At 41.6% G+C, this 21,486-nt stretch overlaps 1 long non-coding RNA gene across 1 annotated transcript in view; it reads right to left on the bottom strand.

The window, feature by feature from the left end:
- The window catches only part of LOC141744846 (uncharacterized), a 47,302-nt gene extending 35,187 nt beyond the window's left edge, over positions 1–12,115 (bottom strand). Inside the window, exon 1 of the long non-coding RNA XR_012587601.1 lies at positions 12,041–12,115. This is a non-coding gene — a long non-coding RNA (uncharacterized LOC141744846). The remainder of the gene's footprint in view (positions 1–12,040) is intronic.
- Between the last annotated feature and the right edge of the window lie 9,371 nt (positions 12,116–21,486).

The following is a 21,486-nucleotide window of genomic DNA, read 5'->3' as shown; positions in this document are numbered from 1 at the left end:
TAAATTCCACAATGCCATGGAAATCCAGTTCAGGGCTGATGCTCGTGAGGATCAATTCAAAACAAAGCAGCTAATTGCACAGATCTGATGTATAAGGAAGCCATACAAGTAAAATTGTTTGAACTCCTCCCCACAGACAGTCATACGGCAACAAATGTTTTCACAGTGGTGCAAAGTTCTGGGGTACTTCTCACTGCTCACAGAGGATAATTGCTCATTTGGGTGTGCATTATAACATTTTCAATCTGCATCTTCATATCAGAAAGCTACTTGTAAGTGGTCACAGCTATCAGCTCCCCTCCCCTGCCTCACAAATTTATCTTGGTGAAAAGCAATTACTCACTTCAGCAGAAAACTCCTTCAAAGAGACATTCCTGCAACTGAAATCCCACTTGCACTATCTCCCACTTCAAAAAAGGCTCAAACACTTGTCAGATTTTAAGTCACATAGAGGAACAGAAAAGATGAAGTCCAAAGCCTTTAACTGTTGACTACCTGTAACACAGAGATATTGCAGATATGAGAAGGGACTTATTTACAAAAAGCTTTTACACAGTAACTGTAATATTGATGAAACATCCTCCCACACCTCACATGTCTAGAGGCACCACGGATTGCTTTGGAATAGGCTGAAAGGATGTTACCAAATTTCATAGCTGTGAGATATTCTTGAGTTGCCAAAAGGCCCGCTCTCAGAAAATAAACTCTGCTGGCATGAAACTGCAGAACTTCGCTACAGAGAGTGGAACTTAAGCAGCCCCAGATGAGGAGCTGGGCCTGTCAACGTATCACTTTCATCCTCAGCCTCACACACTGAACGCAGGAACTGATCTGCATCAGAAATTCACTCTTGAAATTTTTAAGGGAGAGCTCTTTCAAGTCAGATTTAGGTAGCAAGGGCAGCCCTGCAAGGCTCTCCCAAAACTCCATTTTAAGCTGCAGAGGGCATTTGTATGCAGGATGTGGGAGGGTCAGGAGGCACAGACAGTACTGAAAAGAACAAAAGCTTAGCTCACTTTTTGTCAAATTTTGCTCTGCTATACCCAAAGGAAAATAGACAAGTAGAGCTTGCCAAGATTTTTTTCCTTATTACATTTGCTTTAAAAATCCCTATTTTGATATCTAAATTATTCATATATTTGGATCGAACACCAAATTTGAGGAAAAATACAGTTCAAAAGTTTTTTATTTTCTAAATAAAGCATTTTGGATATTTTCCCCCAAGCTGTTTATACATTAAAAAAAAGATGATGTTTAATGTAAAAAAAAATTATTTAATGCCAGAACATTTTGGATTAACTAGAAAGGACCATCCACCATTTTCATAGCCAAATAATAATACCAAAAACCTCTGCTATTTCAATAGCTCTAAAGAATGTGGATGAGAAAGATTGCCTACAGTGCTTTACAATTTTTGGAAACATATTATGAGAAAAGCTGTAGGAGAGATACCTACAAGTGAAGTCATAAATAGACCGGGCAATCTCTCCATCACCGCTGTCACAGGCTGGCAGGCTGGTTTCACAGGTCCCTGTGAATAACACTGTGACACTCAGGCTTTGAGCAGGAGAAGTCACTGCACAGAAGCAATCCCAGAGGAAGAGGTACTTTCTGGACGTTTTGAGCAAGAAGTTTCCCATCACAGAGGGGATTATTATTTTTTTGGTGGTTCCAAAAGCAGTACCCCATTTTGGTACTGACGGACTAATTTAAAAGGCTCAAAGTAAATAGGTGGTGGAAATAAAGTCTGAGAGCTGATTCAGAACGAGTCTTGTTGGTTTTGTGGTTTGGAAAAATATTTTAGAAGTTTCAGGCATGAAGCCCCTTGACTGAAACTTGTGAGTTAAACTCTGTGAAACCAGATCTTGTACTGAACACATAAATCCTCTTTAAAACATACTCCTGTAACTGGAATAGTCTTTAGATATAACCAGTGTTTTCCCCAAAGGCTATTTGATTTATTATGACTCTATCAGTTGCATAAAAATATTCTCTCCCTAAAACTTTTTGTCATCTTAAAGTTTGAGGCATGCCTCTACTCAAGGTAGCTAACTGAGGAAAAAAAAAAATAGGTCAAATTATTCACAAGTTTGAATTAAATTCAGTGCTGTGTTTGGCGTGGGATTTAATTGTAAAGTTCCCATTAACAGTAATGTGAGCTATGGGGATAGCACATCACACCTAAAATTTAACTGCTACTGTATCGGCAGAGATGCTGGAAAATACAGGTGTGCATGACTTCCCAGTTTGAGACAAAAATCTAAAATCTGCCAGTTGCAAAGTTACTCTGTGGATGACAGTGCAAATAGCAGCAGCAAACAGTATGTCTCTTCCAGGTACAGGGTCAGGCTCATGTGCTATGGCATTAGCTTTGAACCACAGCACACGAGCCTGACCCTGTACCTGGAAGAGTGCACTATTCTCCTTGCCGTTTAAGTCTTCTTCATGTATTTGTTGCCAATAATACCACATAACTTTGAATGTTTCTTTCCAGCCTCTAGCATGTTGCACAGAGCAGAAAGGAATTAATGCCAACAGCTGGTACCATGACTTTCATTTACACCAGTGAAAAATAGGGTTAAAGTTTGAGTGTGTAAAAAGGCACAACTAACAGCAGAGTTACATCCAGTGTCTCTAGTGCCTAACTCCTGGAGTACTGCCCCGCAGAGTGAACTGTTTTGCTATAAATTTTACATAATATTGTGTGAAAATAAGCTAATGACAATAGCAGTACTTTAATAAGGGTTTCTAATACCTGTTTTTTGAAAGCGTGTTTTTAATGGATTTTAGTCTATACCTTAGGAATATGCATTTACACATGGACCTATTTAAAACTCTTAAACAAGCTTTTAATCTTAATTCCACTGAACAGACGGGAAGCAACAACTTCATGTTAGATCAAGAAGATAGACCTGTAAACAGTAAACAGCTGAGTTTATTTTTTAGAAAGATCTCTTCTGTTTTCTGCTCACAGATTGCTCTAAAAACACATCGCTGCTCAATTCCCAGTCTGACTGACTTCTAAAGCCAGTTACATTAAGGTTCAGATTTAGTTAATCAGGCAGACAGCACCACTGTCCCTGTAGCTCTTCTAATCAAAACCATTCCACAGTTCCTCATTTAGATACAGAACAGAAATATCAGATTTCTACAAAACCACAGAGAAATCTCAGCAGCTGTTAGTTTCTAGATTAGTAAAATGTAATTGGAAGGTAGGTGCTGATCCTAACTCATTAGCAGAACCTGCACAAATAGTGTGGATGACTGCCTGCCATGCTCCTTGGTGCAAATGTGCCATTAAAGAAACACTTTCTGAAGACTAGAGATAACAGAGGTCACTAGCATTAGGATCAAGGTTCCAGATAATCTTCAAATTAAAGGCCTTCAGGTGCAATGAAGTCCAGCTGGCATACATCTGACTGATAATCTAAACATAATCCACAAACTGCCAAACTAAATACTGAATTAATTATAACACTGAGGGACTACGTAAAAGAATCGAGATTACTGAACTCCTAATTACTGAATTTGATTACCCTGGAAACAGGCTAGCTATTCACTTAATCTTATCACCTTCAATTCTGCTTTGGACAGACACAGTTTTGTTGAACTGGTGCTGTATCTCAAATTAAGCCGCTGCAGGATTTGGCATGCAGCAGCAACCTTGGCTGAATAGCCTGAAAAATTGACAGCTAGGTAAACTATCCAAATCTTTTTGTTCTTCAAAATATCAATTTCTCAGAATAAGCTGCCTCACAAGTGTATGTTGCCATGCTTCACAAAGTGCTACATAATGAAAGAATAGTCACATTCTTACAGTGCTTTGGCTTTTTTATTACTAGCTCCACCTTAAACAGACAGTACTAAAAAAAAAAAAAGAATAGGCAAAAGTAGCAATTTAAATACAAATCTACAATTCAGGTTTGAATAACATAAGTTCTAGATGTATCACAACTGGTTTACCTAGGTCTACTCAACTAAGTTACTCTATTATAAAGTTACTCATTTTCCTGCCAGTGAAATTCCCTACCTCTCCAAATAAAAAGTCTGTTCTTCATGCATTCCAGGAATTGAGAGAAGGACACTGCTTAAAAAGAAGTGATCCAAAAATACAGCAGAACAGTATTCTGTTCAGTTTTGTAAGTTAATTTGTTGCAAAGAGACTCATTAATATATTTAAAATAAACCCACATTTGATTCATGTCATTTATGACTTGTAATATAGAACTCTGCAGACAAAAATTTTTCATGAAGGCATTACAGTGATGCATTAATCTTCCTTCTTTCATCTGAAATTCGAGTGGAGCCCTCCAACTTTCTCCTTGCATATTGTATTGGGAGTTACTGTTCTGCTCATACCCTCCTCTTGCAATAGAGCAAGAAACATTGATGAGCAGTTTGTTCGCAATCCATCTTCATTTGAAACACAAGGTGAGCAACACCAATGTACTACACCATTTTGACTCAACAGTTTTCCCCTCATTCCAATCTCAGTTCCCACTGATTTAAAACACCTTCTTCTTCATAGACAATATGAAACACTGTCATAAAAATTGCACTGGAAGAGCTGGAGGATGAAAAAGGGACTTCACAATCAGGTCCCAAGGATGATGAAAAGTCCTATGTTCAAATGCAAGAGATTAGGACTAAAATTTTGTCAGAGCTGCACTTGCACATTTTTTTCAAGAGCACTGTGAACTATGGTGTTCATCTTCTGTTCATTTCAAGGCATCCTCCCTGCAACTTTTTCCAAAAAGTAGTAACCTGGTTGATATTAAGTACCACCTCTATTTCATTAACCAAGAGAGATTTTTCGTTTCCCACTTGTATGCTTTTCCTGCTTTGGATAGCATCACTTTTACCTGCAAGTGAAAGTCTGAAAGTTTTAGTCTGAAATCACCCATTTTCAAAACTTAATTCAAGGCAGAACCTGGAGAGTGTATTAAGTGCCATACAAATGTACAGTTAGAAAGTCCCCCTCTCAAAAGTTTACTGTCTTAAAAAAAAGACAAAGGGGGTATAGTTTCTCAGTAACCTACAATTACTCTTTTCACAGGCAAGGAATATGAGGCATGAAGAAAACCAGGATTTGTCAGAGGCTATGAGCGGTTGTAGAACAGAGCCAAAGAAACAAGTCAAATCTCCTGAGACCTAATTCACCGTTGAATTCTCAGGAAACATGTTAGCAATAGACACAAATATGTATTTTTAAAAACACTTCAGAAGACTTTATAGGCTACTCCCTTCAAACGAAAAAACACAGTGAATATGCTTCCTGGTATGCCCCCCCCCCCGCTTTCTTTCCTGCACCCTGTTTCTAAAATTCTGGAATTATCCAATTTGAGCATTACTTATTATTTAAAAAGAAAGAAAACTTTGGCACAGTAAGTATTCTCAGAAGGAATCTCACATACTTTCAACAAACTAGATCAGTTTGTAAAGTCCCCAGGGCATAAACATGGAAACAGAATGCACTTGAAACTAAGCAAACAAAAATACAAATATACTGTAAAATGAGTATGGCCTTTGCAATTATTGTGCTCATAAAATGGAAAAAAAAAAAAAAGAAAAAAAGAAAATGCTATCACCAGATTCATCCCCTTACAGTGATAAAACACTCCACAGCTCTGAACTGCCAGTCAAGAATTCACAACCCATCTCCGGCTCCCTCGTTGATTCCCTTCACTTACCTGAGGTTCAACACCCTTCCCAGCAACTACACGCCAGAGGCTCAGACGTGTAACTGCCACTCTCAGCAAGTGGAATTCTGAAGGGGGACCTGCAGGCCAGGCAACTCACCTCAGTCTACCACAGCTACAGCAGGACTGATGAAAGCAGGTATGTACCCACACATGGGCTGAAGCCTTGCCCTCTTCCTCTATAAGACGAGCACACGCAAGTCACAGGGATCCCTGGAGGTTAGTCCTAGTAAGGTACAGCCAATGTCTGAATCCAAGAAAGACCACCCTCTGGGTTCAAACCGTATTTCTTTCTCCTCTGACTCCACGGGTCCTGGTGGATATCAAGTTCAACATGAGCCTGCAATGGGCCCTTGCCACAAAAAAGACTAAAGGTATCCTGGGCTGCATTAGGCAGAGTATTGCCAGCAGGCTGAAGGAGGTGATCCTTCCCTTCTAACTCAGCACTGGTGAGGCCACACCTGGAGTACTGGGTCCAGTTCTGGGCTCCACATGAGTACAGCAGAGACATGACCATACCAGAGAGAGTCCAACAAAGGGCCACTAAGAAGATAAAGGGACTGGAGTACCCCACATATGAGGAAAGGCTGAGAAAGCTGGGACTGTTCTGCCTGGAAAAGAGAAGGCTCAGGGGGATCTTACAAATGTATTTAAATACCTGAATGGAAGGTGTTGAGAAGATGGATCCAGGCTCTTTTCAGTGGTACCTAGTGAAAGGACAAGAGTCAATGGGCACAAACCGAAACACAGGAGCTGCTGAACAGAAGGAAACATTTTTTTTTACTGTGAGAGTGACCAGCACAGGTTGCTCACGGAGCTCATAGTCTCCACCCTTGGAGGTATTCAAAAGTCATCTGGCCATGGTTCTGGGCAGCTGGCTCTATGTGGTCCTCTTTGAGTCCCCTTGCTGGGGGATAAGATGACCTCCCTTCCAATCTCAACCACTCTGTGATACGTCTCAGTATTCTTGCTAATCCTAAAGCCAAAAAAAGGAAATCACACCCTCAGACACTTCACACTGAGTTGCTTCAAGAAAAAGCAACTTTGGTGCCTGATGCTGAGAGCTGCTGCATGTATTCAGAGCTCTGTTGAGTACAACAAAAGGTTACGTGTGTGCAACAGACCACTTTCACTGGTCTACAGGCTTGAGGCCCCATCCATACAAGTGCTATTAGGGACTGCACAAGCCTGAGCAAAAGGAAGAGCAAGATCCTGCCTTTGTCTCTTGTGCTACCATGCTGGGTAGTAGCAAGCTGAAAGCTAGTTAAGATCCAAGACACAGAAGTATCTATACTAACTTCATATATGAATATAAATGCACAATGAAAATTGAGTACAGTAAGCACTGTAAGACAGTAACGATTAGTCTCAACAAATGCACTGTTTGTGCTCCAAACTTGTTTTGTCTCCATTTGTCATTTAAATGCCAACGTAATGAGCGATAGCCAGACATCAGTTCTCAATGAGCAGGAGCAACTTCCTCTTCAAAACTGAGCAAGAAGAAATGTCAACAGGCTAGTGAACTGAACAGAGGTTGTAAAGAAACACACCCCTCCCTCCACACACACACACTGCCCCTAACCATTGGTTAAGAAGAGTTTTTAAAATGCAAATTAGATCTCCAGATAGTAACAAATCATTACAACTAGAAAACCTTTCAGCCCAGTACTTTAATTTGAAGATGACATATAGTTTAATGTCGGTGCTAAAAAATATCAGTGCTGTTTTTAACTTGCCGTGCTGCTTTCCCCATCAGATTTACTGCAATGGAATTGAACCGGGGTTATAAAGAGCATGAGTAGTTAAAGAAATTCTATTTGATCCTGGAAATAGTTTCAGAATGGACAATTAAACCCATTTTTCCAGCAACTTAGACAGTCTCAGCAGTCGGTGTTGTAATTTGTTGTAAAGTCTACCACACATGAAATATCGTGGCTATCAGCTTCTAGCTTTTTAATGGTGTGATGCCGACCACAAGAGCTCTTTAATAAAGCAAAGCATAAAAAGACCAGAAAAGAGAATATTTTTCATTTTCATTTTTCAAAATTGAAAAACCTCATCCTCTTGAGATGAAAGGCACCACTAAGAGGACTTTTATATTAATTGTCTATGATATGCAATTCAAACATTCTTTCAGGAAAATGCTAATCTCAGAGTGACATTAATGACACCAAGCAGGACTGCATACAAGACTTTCAAGAAGTCATCTTCTGTGGTTTGGCCATGGGGATGGGAGAGAAACATCTGACACTTGGTTTTGTTTTTTTTTTTTACCTGGAAGGAGCATTTTGTTTCTCCCTGACATAAGCTTTGTTCTCCTAATGAGGGGTTATACTTCCCTTACTGCTTACTTTCTCTCACCTGGAATAAACTCTAGACATACTGTGAATTTCTGTACAATATCCTGTGTAGACAGCTCCTGATCTCAGCTGTCATGTCTACTTACCATGACAATGCAATATAGGAAGAAACATTCCAAAAGGGAAAAACAAAGCTTGGTGTATGAGGAATTCTTTTATATATATATATATATATACACACACATGTATAGTACATATACACGTGTGTGTATATAATACTGTAGAGGCAGAATGAACTTCCCGTTTCCAAGCCTGAAACTCTTAGTAGCAATAGATGAAGTTCAACAGGAGAGAAACACAAGAGGGAATGCCAGACTGAATTACTGTGGACAGTCATGTCATGTGTTGTTGTCATACTGCAGGGTCACACTGTAAGTCTACAGACTGGGAAAGACATTGGAGGTAGACTGTAAGGGGAAAGGTTTTAATTCTAACTGACAAACTGTTATAACCAAGCCTATCTGATCAAGCAGATACTGCTTTAGAAATATGTATTACACATACTCTGGAGCCCACGTGGTTAACAGAATTGAGTCAGATTTTTGTAACGGTTTAAGTTTAGAATAACTCCAAGTCACACCAGATTAACAGATCAGAATCTGTCCTTTTATAACTGACACATTCGGCAGCTTGTTTGGTGTCTTGCCTGACATACAAGACTTCTGACAGCTCACAGCCTTTCATCTTCTGTTGTCCGCTCCAGCTGAAGGATAGGTCATACAAAAGTCCCTCAGCTGAACTTTACCCAGAGCTGTTCAGGTGGCCTACCAAGCCGTCTCTACCTATTGATGGAAAATACCATCAAATGCTAGTATTTTCCAGTTGGGTTTGAAGGTTACCTATTGTCAAGCACTGCGATAGTCAGGCATGACGCTGAAAACTGAAATAGCTGTACCCTGTGTGGAATGGAAAGAAACAAAACACAGCTGTCATTCTCAAGGCTTCAGCTCTCCCACACCAGATTCCTGTTCCCTGCCTTTAGTTCAGATGTTTAAATTCTTTGAAGTGCAGCATCTTGGATTGCCCTAGAGCTACTTCTGAATCTCATCTGATGTTTGATGGGGTTCACTATCCAAAGGGCACGTTATCAATTCTTGACATCCAGGGAGAGAACTCTGCCTGGAGAATTTTCATTCTCCATGCCAGGACAAAAAACACAGTCATGAGTATCTTGAGGAAAAAAAATAAATTACATAGCAGTCCCCATGTATGTATTTAAGGCTCTGACTGCTTGGTGTTTCTAGCTATGTATTGCAGAATCCAAATTTATCATTAAAAGCCATAAGCTTTCGTTAAAGAAAATCTAAGGATCAAAAGAGCAAAGCAAAGGGATGATAAATTCAATATGATCTTCTGTATAACATCAGACATTAATTTTGCTCTGCGTCTCCTGCAACCAGCGGGTTGACTGAAAATGGGGCTTCCAATGCAGATGTCACAGCCACCAAGTAATTGACAAAGATCAACTCTTATAAACGTACTTAGTTTCAACTTGTCCATCTGCAGTATTCAGCACAGGATTTCATCATGTTTAGAATAGGCAGTACGCCTTGAATACAGCCATAAGATTTCCTCATGTAAGATACATGCATATACACCAGTCATGCCCCTGGTTACACACACACACAACACAAGCAGAAAGTAACATGAGAGTGTCTGCCTGTGTCCACAGGATGTGAAAAGCTCCCACTCATTCAGTAAAATATCGGGACGTATGACAGCATCAGTTAATTTGACAGCTTTAACCGCCGAAGCATTAGCATCTAGCTACCATGCTTATTCCTTAAAACTATTCTTCCCTTGATGACTGCTCCATTTTTCACAGGTCAAAGGCTCCAATTTAACCTAATAAAGAACAGAATAAAACCAATCTACTAATCTACAGAAAATGTAAGTGATAAAATTAACTCACTGTCCTATTTCAGAATACTGGAACACTCATTTTTAAAACCAACTGCACTGACTCAAAGTCTCTCACTTACTGTGACATACAAACGCCAGTATCTACGCCGGCTTAGATTCTAGTGCTACGGACTGCACAAACACTGGCCAAAGTATTAAAACCTGTAGGCAAATACCAAGACAAGGAAGAATCAAGGAATGAGAGAAACTACAGCAGCCAGTTGAAACTTATCAAAGTAAACTATTAGCCCAAAACATTGTCAACATTTTTTTTAGGTATTGAGGCAAAGTGTTTCAAGGCCAGAAATCAGGAAGTGGCTAAACGGAGCTGCATTTGGATGAGTTACTAGAAAAACTGCAGAGAATCCGCAAGGGAAACTTTTGTGAAGTTCATAGCCTTGCTGGAGGGTGTAGTAAGGGCTTTGCAACGACTATGTGACTTGAGGACTCCACACTAGTGCTGAGGAAGCTGAGACGAGGCTTTACTGATTGTATGCATTAACTTCAGTCTTTGCAAGACTCTTCCATTCAGAATATTTATTCTCAACCATCCCCTCCTCCCCTTTCATGGATAAAGATTTTTGTCAAAGGCTGAGTTTGTTCTGTGAGTCACTAATAAAATGCTGTCTGCCTTATATTATGTACAATAAAAATATGTACTTATACTGTGAAGCGTGAGAGTTTCCATCACAGACAGGGCCTCATCTTACTGGACAGCAGAGAAAATGCTTAAACAGTCCTTCACTTGCTGCTTCAGTATGTTCCATAACTGAATTCCCCTTCCTTCCACTTTACATTCCCTGCTCATTTTCTTTCTAAGCTGATCATCCTAATGATGTTTAAAGTCATATCACATTTTTCACCCCTGTCTGTTTGTGTGGGTTTGAAATTGGACAAAGAATTTCTCATACCTACTTTAAGAATATTTTATTTCTCTTATCTTACTAGCATGCCTTAGGAGCGTGATAAAGTAGTCTCTACTATCAGCACTTTCCTTAATATTTATATGAGATCATTTTGATTGGCAAGGCAGAAGCAGAACTTCCAGATAAGATAATTAAAAATAACACTCTTGAATGCCAAGGAAATCTATTCTAAACAGGTCTCATTATCACACAGGCTATGGACTATCATGAGCAAATCTAAACTCTGTACAGTGCCAGCTTTCCTTTCAATAACCTAGATACCGACTTCTCCCTTTGCTCATCCTTTCCTACCAAAGTGTTCTACTTTCCAATGAAATCCTACGTTACCCCAGAATTCTGCCCATCTCTGGCCTCAATCCATTATTCCTTTTAGTGAGTTTAGCAATCTGAAATGTGTTAGACTGACAGTCCTGGACAATCAGCCTAATACATCATTGTTTAAGTGCATGATAAATAAACAATCATTACAGTCAGGTTTAGCCTTAGACTGTAAGATTAGATCAGAATATAGCCTCAGCTATATTCTGAGATGTTATCTTCTGGGATAGGTTCTTTACAGGCCTTCTGTTCAACCGATTCTCAGAAACCCACAGAAACAATGTAAATACAGTAAAACCAAAGTGTATAGTTTATAGTGTGAATCTAGTTTGTGCACATATTAAATATAAATTGAAATACAAAGCTCCATGAAAACTGATGCAACAGACCAACGCACTCACAAGACAAGAAACAAAACACTGAGGTCAGAGTCAACACAAAGTACGCAAGCCACAGCACTCATGATTAGGATTCCACATCCTCATTTGGGTTCCAGGCCAGTACCGAGCCGAAAGGGGACTTGAATGAGGTATTACCTTAAGCACACACTACTATAGTGTTTGGCTGGATTAAGTTCTATTTGAAGGCTGCACAGTTCCTTCACTCTCTTAAACCCAATGGAGATGAGCACTTGCCATTCTCACTGAGGTCAGTGATAACCACTTGCACACACACGTGCAAGTAGCGCCACGTCCAGCAGACGTCACTTTGTGTGTCAGTACCACAGCTGAAGTATGAAGTTATCTGGGATGATGGGGAAAACATATCACGAGAGAAAGTTTAATATTGTCAGGTACAGCAGGGACCAGGACAGAGATTACAAATTCAGCTTTACCTTTGTCACTTCCCCAGTGCTTTTGACAATCCTTAAAATAGCAGCCGATGGTGAAAAGTGTAAGTCTTCACCTCTACAGAAAGAAAAGTGTTGATATTTTATTACTGGTGTGCTTTCCCGCAAAAGGTGAAAGAATGTCATGGTAGATCTAAATATATTCTGCGTGTAATACAACAGCTGTGCCTTGTACATTTTATAATTTAAAGAACAGTTTTCAGCAAAATTACATCTCAACTATTCCACTTTTCTTTGTAAGGGAAGAGCTGCAAACTGTGTGTCTGCCCTTACAAAAGTGTAACTGATAACAAATACAGTGTACAGAAAAGAATTTGTTGAAAACACTTTTAAAACACTTTAAAATATAAACGCTATGAAAGTATGACCTTTTGTCTTACTTAGTAGTAGTATGATTGTGTCAGAGAAAATGAATTCCTTTCCAATTTATTTATTTACTAGTACCTTAGCAGATTTTAATTTCGTTGACACCAACAGATCTGCACCTAAAAATGATAAAAGCACATCCATTCTGCTTCTCACACTAGCTTATTCTAATGCATATGAGGACAATTACTTCTTGACAACTCTCTGATGAATAACTGTGCTCTTTGCTAAGCTTGTCACATTGATCACTGGCCAGCAATACAATTAATAAAGTATTGCTGTCCACATAGCACATTAATAACTAGCCTGAACTAGAGGTGGCAAGTCTGATAGATCCAGCGCATTTTAATCTTTCATACCCTGCCAGCTTAGAAGATTAAAGGAAATCTCCAAGACAATCTCCACATGCCAGCACTGGGTTCCATAACATCCCAGCCAGGGTTACAAACTTAAGACCTAATATTTCATTAATGCAACTCAGTTGGACATTTCAAGCTTCGTTTCCAAACATTGCACTGCCTTGTGGCCAAAACTTTATTTATTTATTTCTCCTTCCTATTTATGCTTCTGAAGGGTAGAATTGATTAAAGTTGTCAGTTCAACCAGGATTCATTAGAAAATAATGGCCATAAATTCAGTGCACTCTGAAGCGTTGCTTAATAATTCCATAACATTTAGAATGGAAACAATCAATCTAGGAAAGGTCCCACCTCTTCAATACAGGAAAGAATGAATTAAAGCTTGGTCATGAACAGCAAGTCTGGAGCTTTCCCCCAACATATTACACTAATTTTAATTGCTGCTTTTAGAGTTGTGCCAACAAAAAGGCTTTACGCAGAATATTTTTTTATTTCTAGGATATATTATATGATCTGTTCTTTTAGTCAAGTCCTCAGAAGACAGCAGGTTCATTTGATAGAAAAGCATTTTAAAGAACCCCAAGAAGCTGTTCTCTCATCCTTGGAAATATCTCTGCTTCCATTTTACATTATGAGAAAATTCCATTTACATCTCAGACCTTGGACCAACACCCACAATACCCACATCAGGTTCTCTCCTATTGTCTACCCTCAGCTTTGCCCAGCTTCCAGTCACCTGCAGCTGATCTTTCCTGGCAGCCACAAGGAAATACGGCATAGTAGAGATTCTCCACTAGGATCAAATAATCATCTTTCAGTTGTACTAGCTTTACTAAGCAGAAGCAATACAGGGGAATGAAAACAACATAAGAAAAAAGAATGTAGTGTCTCTCTTCTTTTAGAGATATGAAAGGCAGGGAAAATGCTTAAAAGCACCTGACTAGTCCTAAACACTAGTTGTCAACCAAGACTAGTTACTTGGTATGAATAAGTGCTGTAAGGATCCACATATCTGCCAGAGCCCACCCCGTGGAAGGGCACTAATTCACATGCATCTGGGTACAAAGTATCAGGCTGTCCCACAACTAAGACTATCTGCCTTCAAAGGGCACTTCAAATTTTTTGCCCTTCATTTCCAACTTTAGAGATTGTGTAACACCAATATCTGGCACAGAACTGTTCTTCTCCACACAGTTCTACAGACAAACACAAAGATCTTAATAGCTTATCAGTCAGTAAAAGAATTACCAAAGGCCACAAAAAAATTTAAAATACCAGTGAGATTCAGAATATCTAATCAACCCACCTAGTTGAAATTACTCCTTAATTGTTTTGCTAACCCGTAAAAGTAAAACTTAATATGAGAACTTTAATTCCAGAGAAAACATGTACCCATCTAAAGATCACAAAAATAACAAACAGAAAACATTTACTTTCACAAGAAGATACGCCAAGTATTTGGAACTGCTTCATAGAAATTAGACAAACTGGTCATTGCCTCTGCAAAAATGAGGATATCGTATCATTCAACGTGGACTGAGGATTGTTCCCAATATATTCACTCATTATTTCAAAGGTGCATTTTTCAAAGATAAAGAAAATTAGTGCAAAGACATAGAGAGAACGTAGAAGCACGGGGCAAACTCAGACCTCTAAGCGATTACTATAATCTAAAGATTACAATTCCGTGATCAAAAGAATAAGTCTGTCCAAAAGACAGAAAAAGTATCAAGATGGGACAAAAATTAAGGGGGAGTGGGGATTAAATAAGATATGTAAAGTGCTACACTAGAATGCTTGCAGCCTACCAAAAACACTTCAAGGAACTTGACAACGGTATATCAATACCATGTCTACAGCAACACTCTAAGCACTAGGTTAAAAGCTGTTCTGTGGAGGAAAATTACAGTGGCAAAGCAGGGGAAGGGAAGCTGAGTGCAAAGAGACAGTATGAATAATAAGTCACTGACACAAGTTAACAGCTGAAAACTCTAGTTTTACCTGCTTTTAAATCTGTGCCTGGCATGCTTCAGTTGGTCCCAGTGCCGACCCGCACGCTGCTGGCAGAGCACAAGTGTGACACGAAGGCAGTATTCTCATGCGCGCTGAGCTGATTCTGCTCTTGCAAGCACTGGCAGTTTGAGACTTCAAGTAAATTAAGACACAGAGAGGACATGTAAGGAGGCATAATTAAACCCACTGTAGCATTTCACTAATGCAACCATAATGCTTCTTCCAGGAATAGAGGTTGCCTCCCTTTTTAGTACTACTTTCTATGACACAGGCCATGCATCGCTTAGATCTCTAAACCAGTCTCAAGTGAGTTAAACCTGCATTGTCCTGCATTGCAGATATTCTCTTATTGCTCTCCAAATTATAAGTGGTCTGCCTGGAGGGCCAACAGTCCCCTGTGAAGACAGGTGGAGGGGGCTATCTGACATGCTGCTGCATGAAACCATTCCAACTTTCTCTCAAATGTTTCAGAAGAGCACCAGGGCTGTTCAGCACACCACCTCAGGCAAAGACCAGATCACCACTGCAGTCTCTTCTGTTCCAGCTGATAAGCATAGTCCCACCAAAATACCTCCTCCTCCTTAGGTTGTCAATGTACAGAAAGCCTGAGGATAAAGCTTCCTAGGCAACCTAATGTGCTGCAGTCCTGTCTCAAGGTTACGGCTGATAGCAACCAGCTGTAAAGAGAGATTTGCTGTCTATCAGACCATCTCACTGTGAGCTAAGCCCAGCTACCAGCCCAGGAACGTATTATACCTATAGGCAGTTTGCTAAACATATTCTCAGCCTCCTAATAGCCCTTCAGTCTTCAACACCTTGCTTCGCGCTGCCAGGAATGGAAGCTGTGCCATAGGGATGTCTTGCTATGAGATTTTTAATTATGCTTTATTTTGTCTTTGGTTTCAAGGGCATGTTTAACACCCTTAGGCTAACACAATGGGATATCTTATTTGTCTATTTACATTACATTAGAATAAAAGTGACATAGCAGAAGCAATGTGGATTTTGGAAGCTTCTTCACATCATGTTTTAATAGAAAAGTTTAATAAGGGAATCCTGACTTTGAATAATGAAATGACAGATTATCAAAGTGGCATAATATACTGACAGTGGATTGAATCACAGTTTGCACTTAATTACAAAGGTGGCTTTCCTAAGATTGCCAATGCAAATTAGTTGTCTCTTTCCTATATGCTTAAACATTGCAGGACCAAAAGATATTTGTATTGTAAATTTTGAACAGAAAGACAGCAGCACTCAGTCATAACACCAGTTAAAATCATCTGTTAGGAGTGTGCCTAAAAGCATTTTCCTCATAACACACCACTTTCCCTGCTTAATGTACCAGTTCAGCTGCAGAGATCCATTCTACCATGAAATTTAGCATGCAGCAAACTCGTTTGGGGAAAATAGCATGCATGTAAAATGTCGCTAGGAACGATATCATGGGAAACAATCTTATAATTGCCCACCAAGGATGGATAGATAGGAGCTGGCAGAAGGTATAACCAAACTGACATTTCTCTACGATGGCAGAAGCCTCAGGAAAAAGGTATAGAAATACCTGGAATTTAATGCCTAGAGATTGTGCTCTCAAGTGGTCTCAGCATAAGCAATATAAGAGCAGCAGAAACTGGTGGGAAAGCTTAATGATAAATGCTGGAGTTAAGAAAGGGGAGACTTGGTGGGAACCATTTATCCATCTGCCTGAGAGTTATGCCATCAAATGAACAGTGGCAAGGACCCATATCCAGTTTTATATAGCCTGTTCTCCTTATTTGGACTTTTTTTTTTTCAAAAGAAGAGAAAGAAAATTTGACCTTAGGGAGCTAAGCACTAAAAGCAACATTTAAAAACTTTTCAAAGGAAGCAGTTAAAACATGCTCTTTCCAAACGCATTTGTTCTTTCAGTTTTCTGAAAGGTCTCTTGAAGGCAGCTGTCACAGAAGGAAAGTCTCAAAACATTATCTATCAGTGACCCTTCGGAAAGTCAGAGGAAGAATTTTTTCCAGGGAATTCTTCAGAGTGAGAATAGGTAGGATGCGGTGATGACAAGGGAGCCTGAACTAAATTGTGGTGGTGGTCTACCTTTCATCAACATATATGCTCTCTGCAAGCCCCAACACAAATGGGTCCTATCAGCTCATAGGGACTTTGTTACACTGTCTCACTCTTTTTTTTTTGTAAATACACAATTTTAAATCAATCAAATGTGCTCACAGAAATCAAAACAACCCACTATTTCTGGGAAGGTATAGTCTTGATAGGAGTTTTATAGGCATTTTCCAGAATGCTTGGGACCAACTTTAGTTAAAGCAGGCAATGAAGGAGTGGGAATATATGTTTTGAGTTGATTTAGCTTTTCAGTTTAATCAGTTACCATTTATTTCAAAATGGGAATAGTTAGGAAAACAGGATAATTGCAGAACCTTTGCCAAACATCGTCTCTCCATAGGAAAGTAACAGGTCACAGTAACAGCAGTGACACCCACTGAGCCACTTGTCCTGTCAGTTCTGTGGTTTGAAACTGATACCTGAGACACCTCCGAGTCTGAGGTAGCTGAGACATTTTTAGGCATTCTAGTATAGCTGCTACAAAAGCATATTTTCATGGCTGCTGCCACATGCAAAGAACTGAGAGGCAGAAGGTACCTCCTCCTTGATTAGGATCTGCAGTCACTAAGGGCCATGTTCACAGAAAGTATAAAAATGCAGAATAAAGTCCAGCATCTTCACTGCCATGGGATTTGGTTCCCCAATGTCTAGACCACTCTCAGTTTCATTATGGCTTAGCGAGGCCTAATATGAGGGGTGACTGATAGGACCAGAGGCAATATCCAATAATGTGAAGGTATCTGGATGCAGCTGGGATGAGAGCAGCATGTGGAAGGAAAGCGTATTTTTGAAATAACATAGAATCATAGAACGGTTAGAGTTGGAAGGGACCTTAAAGATCATCTAGTTCCACCCCCCTGCCCTGGGCAGGGACACCTCCCACCAGACCAGGCTGCTCAAAGCCCCGTCCAACCTGGCCTGATCCAGAGACGGGGCAGCCACAATTTCTCTGGGCAATCTGTTCCAGTGCCTCACCACCCTCACAGGAAAGAATTTCTTCCTAGTATCTAATCTAAATCTCCCCTCTTCCAGTTTAAAACCGTTACCCCGTGTCCTATCACTACACACCCTTATAAAGAGTCCCTCCCCATCCTTCATGTAGGCCCCCTTTAGGTACTGGAAGTCTGCTATAAGGTCTGCCTGGAGCCTTCTCTTGTCTAGAATGAATATGTTTTTAATCAACAGCTGAAGAAAATTCATGCTAGCCTTCAAGGATTCATTCAAGTGATTTTTGGTGAGCAAAAGCCCTTGTAGGTGACAGGAAGTCTTCTGTCTGAAAGAATTCCTCCATCCCTCTGACATCAGCGATGGACGAGGGAATATATAGGAGGAGTCAACAGGTCAATTCATGGCTCCAGGACTGGTGTCGACAGGGCTTTGGATTTTACGACCACAGCTTGGTATATGAGGCACCAGAGCTGCGAGCAGCTAATGGGATGCACTTATCCCAGAGGGGGAAAAGGATTCTAGGGCAGGAGTTGGCAAGGCTCATTGATAGGGCTTTAAACTAGATTTGAAGGGGGAAGGGGTCAATAATTTGATGCTTGCCTGTGACAAACAGTGGGGCAGCACATCAGGGGCAGAGGGATGGAGTCCTAGTAAGGGCTCTCAACTTGTTGCCCTGAGGCAAGCCAGGGACGATGCACCGGGACACCCCAAGGGAATCAAGGGGGATTCGTACAAGAGGGTGACAGCCCAGCTGAAGTGCTTCTATGCGAATGCATGCAGCTTGGGCAATAAACAGGATGAGTTAAGGGCCACTGTGCTGCTGGAAAGCCATGACACAGTGGCTATTACTGAAACTTGGTGGGATGATTCCCATGACTGGAACGTAGGGATAGTCGGATACAAGCTCTTTAGGAAGGACAGGCAGGGTAGGAAGGGTGGAGGTGTTGCCCCCTACATCAGTGACCAGGCTAGAATCGATGGAGCTCCATATGGGGAAGGACGATGAGCCAGTTAAGAGTGTATGGGTTAAGATTAAAGGGAAGATAGGGGAAGGCAATGTTACAGTAGGGGTCTGCTACAGGCCACCTGACCAGCAGAGCCAAGCAGATGAGGGCAGATAGAAGTGGCTCCGCGTTCACAGGCCCTGGTCCTCGTGGGGGATTTCAACCACCCTGACATCTGCTGGAGGGACAACACAGCAAGGCACCAGCAATCCAGGATGTTCCTGGAATGCATTGATGACAACTTCCTCCTCCAAATGGTAGAGAAAAACAACAAGAAAAGGTGCTACGCTGGACCTCGTCCTCACCAACAGGTAAGGGCTGGTGACCAATGTGAGGCTCGGGGATAACCTTGGCTGCAGTGACCACGAAGCGATAGAATTTAAGATCCTCAGGGCAACTAGGAGAATGTATTCCAAGCTTACGACCCTGGACTTTAGGCATGCAGACTTTGATCGCTTCAGGGATCTGCTGGCCAAAGTGCCGTGGGACAAAGCCCTAGAGGGAAGGGGGGCACAGGACAGCTGGTCAGTATTCAAGGATCACCTTCTCCGTGTCCAGAAGCAAACTATACCGACAAAGAGGAAGTCAGGAAAGAATACTAGGAGACCTGCCTGGGTGAACAGGGAGCTCCTGGACGCACTGTCACACAAAAAGAATCTTTACAAGGAGTGGAAGAAAGGACAGCTAGAATGGGGGGCATATAAGGAAGCTGTCTGAGCAGCAAGAGACCTGGTGAGAAAAGCTAAAGCTCAGTTAGAATTAAATCTAGCCAAGGGCATCAAGGGAAACAGCAAAAATTTCTACAGGTACATTAGTGGCAAGAAGAAGACTAAGGAGGGCGTGGGCCCCCTCAGAAAGGAAATGGGGGAGCTGGTGACAAGTGATATGGAGAAGGCCGAGGTTCTCAACGACTTCTTTTCCTCAGTCTTCACTGGCAAGGGCTCCAGCCACACTCCCGGAGTCACAGAAGACAATGGCAGGGGTTGTAAAGAACTGCCCATCGTAAGTGAAGATCAGGTTCGTGACCATCTGATGAACCTGAAAGTGAACAAGTCCATGGGACCCAATGGGATACACCCACGGGTACTGGGGGAACTGGCGGATGAGGTTGTTAAACTGCTCTCTATTATATTCCAAAAGTCATGGCAGTCTGGTGAGGTCCCCACTGACTGGAAAAGGGGAAACATAATCCCCATTTTCAAAAAGGGAAAGAAGGAGGAACCAGGGAACTATAGGTCAGTCAGTCTCACCTCCGTGCCTGGTAAAGATTATGGAGCAGATCCTCCTGGAGGCACTGCTGAGGCAGAAGAATAACAAAGAGGTGATTGGGTACAATCAACACAGCTTCACCAAGGGCAAATCGTGCCTGACAAACCTGGTGGCATTCTATGAGAAGGTCACAACATCAATAGACAAGGGGAGAGCAACCATTTACCTGGACCTGAGCAAAGCCTTTGACACTGTCCCGCATGACATCCTGGTCTCCAAGCTGATAAAATATGGGATTGATGGACTGACAATTCAGTGGATAAAGAACTGGCTTGATGGCCGCACCCAAAGAGTGGCTGTCAATGAGCCCATGTCCAAGTGGAGGCCAGTGACAAGTGGAGTCCCTCAAGGATCAGTACTGGGACCTGTCTTGTTTAACATCTTCGTCAGCGACATGGACAGTGGCATAGAATGCACCCTCAGCAAGTTTGCCGACGACACCAAGCTGTGTGGGGCAGCTGACACACTGGAGGGAAGGGATGCCATCCAGAGGGACCTTGACAGGCTGGAGAGGTGGGGCCATGCCAACCTCATGAAGTTCAACAAGACCAAGTGCAAGGTCCTCCATCTGGGTCGGGGCAATCCCAAGCACCGATACAGGCTGGGCAGTGACTGGCCTGAGAGCAGCCCTGAAGAAAAGGACTGGGGGGTGATGGTGGACGAGAGGCTCAACATGAGCCGTCAGTGTGCACTAGCAGCCCAGAAAGCCAATCGTATCCTGGGCTGCATCAGGAGAAGCGCGGCCAGCAGGTCGAGGGAGGTGATTCTCCCCCTCTACTCCACTCTCGTGAGACCCCACCTGGAGTACTGTGTCCAGCTCTGGAGCCCCTACTACAAGAAAGATATGGACATGCTGGAACTTGTCCAGAGAAGGGCCACAAGGATGATCAGAGGGCTGGAGCACCTCTGCTATGAGGACAGACTGAGAGAGTTGGGGTTGTTCAGCCTGGAGAAGAGAAGGCTCCAGGGAGACCTTATAGTGGCCTACCAGTATCTTAAGGGGGCCTACAAGAAAGCTGGTGAGGCACTTTTTAGGATGTCGGGTAATGGTAGGACTAGAGGGAATGGATTAAAACTAGAGATGGGACAATTCAGACTGGACGTTAGGAAGAAGTTCTTCGCCATGAAGGTGGTAAGACACTGGAACAGGTTGCCCAGGTAGGTTGTGGATTCCCCATTCCTGGAGTGTTCAAGGCCAGGCTGGATGGGATTTTGAGCAACCTGGCCTAGTGGGAGGTGTTCCTGCCCAGGGCAGGAGGCTTGGAACTGGATGATCTTTAAGGTCCCTTCCAACCCTAACAATTCTATGCTTCTATGATTCTAAGAATTCCTTTCTGGAGAGATCACTGGAAAAAGG

The sequence above is a fragment of the Larus michahellis genome, chromosome 6 (genome assembly GCF_964199755.1).
Source record: "Larus michahellis chromosome 6, bLarMic1.1, whole genome shotgun sequence".
NCBI lineage: Eukaryota > Metazoa > Chordata > Aves > Charadriiformes > Laridae > Larus > Larus michahellis.
This window is presented reverse-complemented; position numbering and strand designations above follow the sequence as displayed.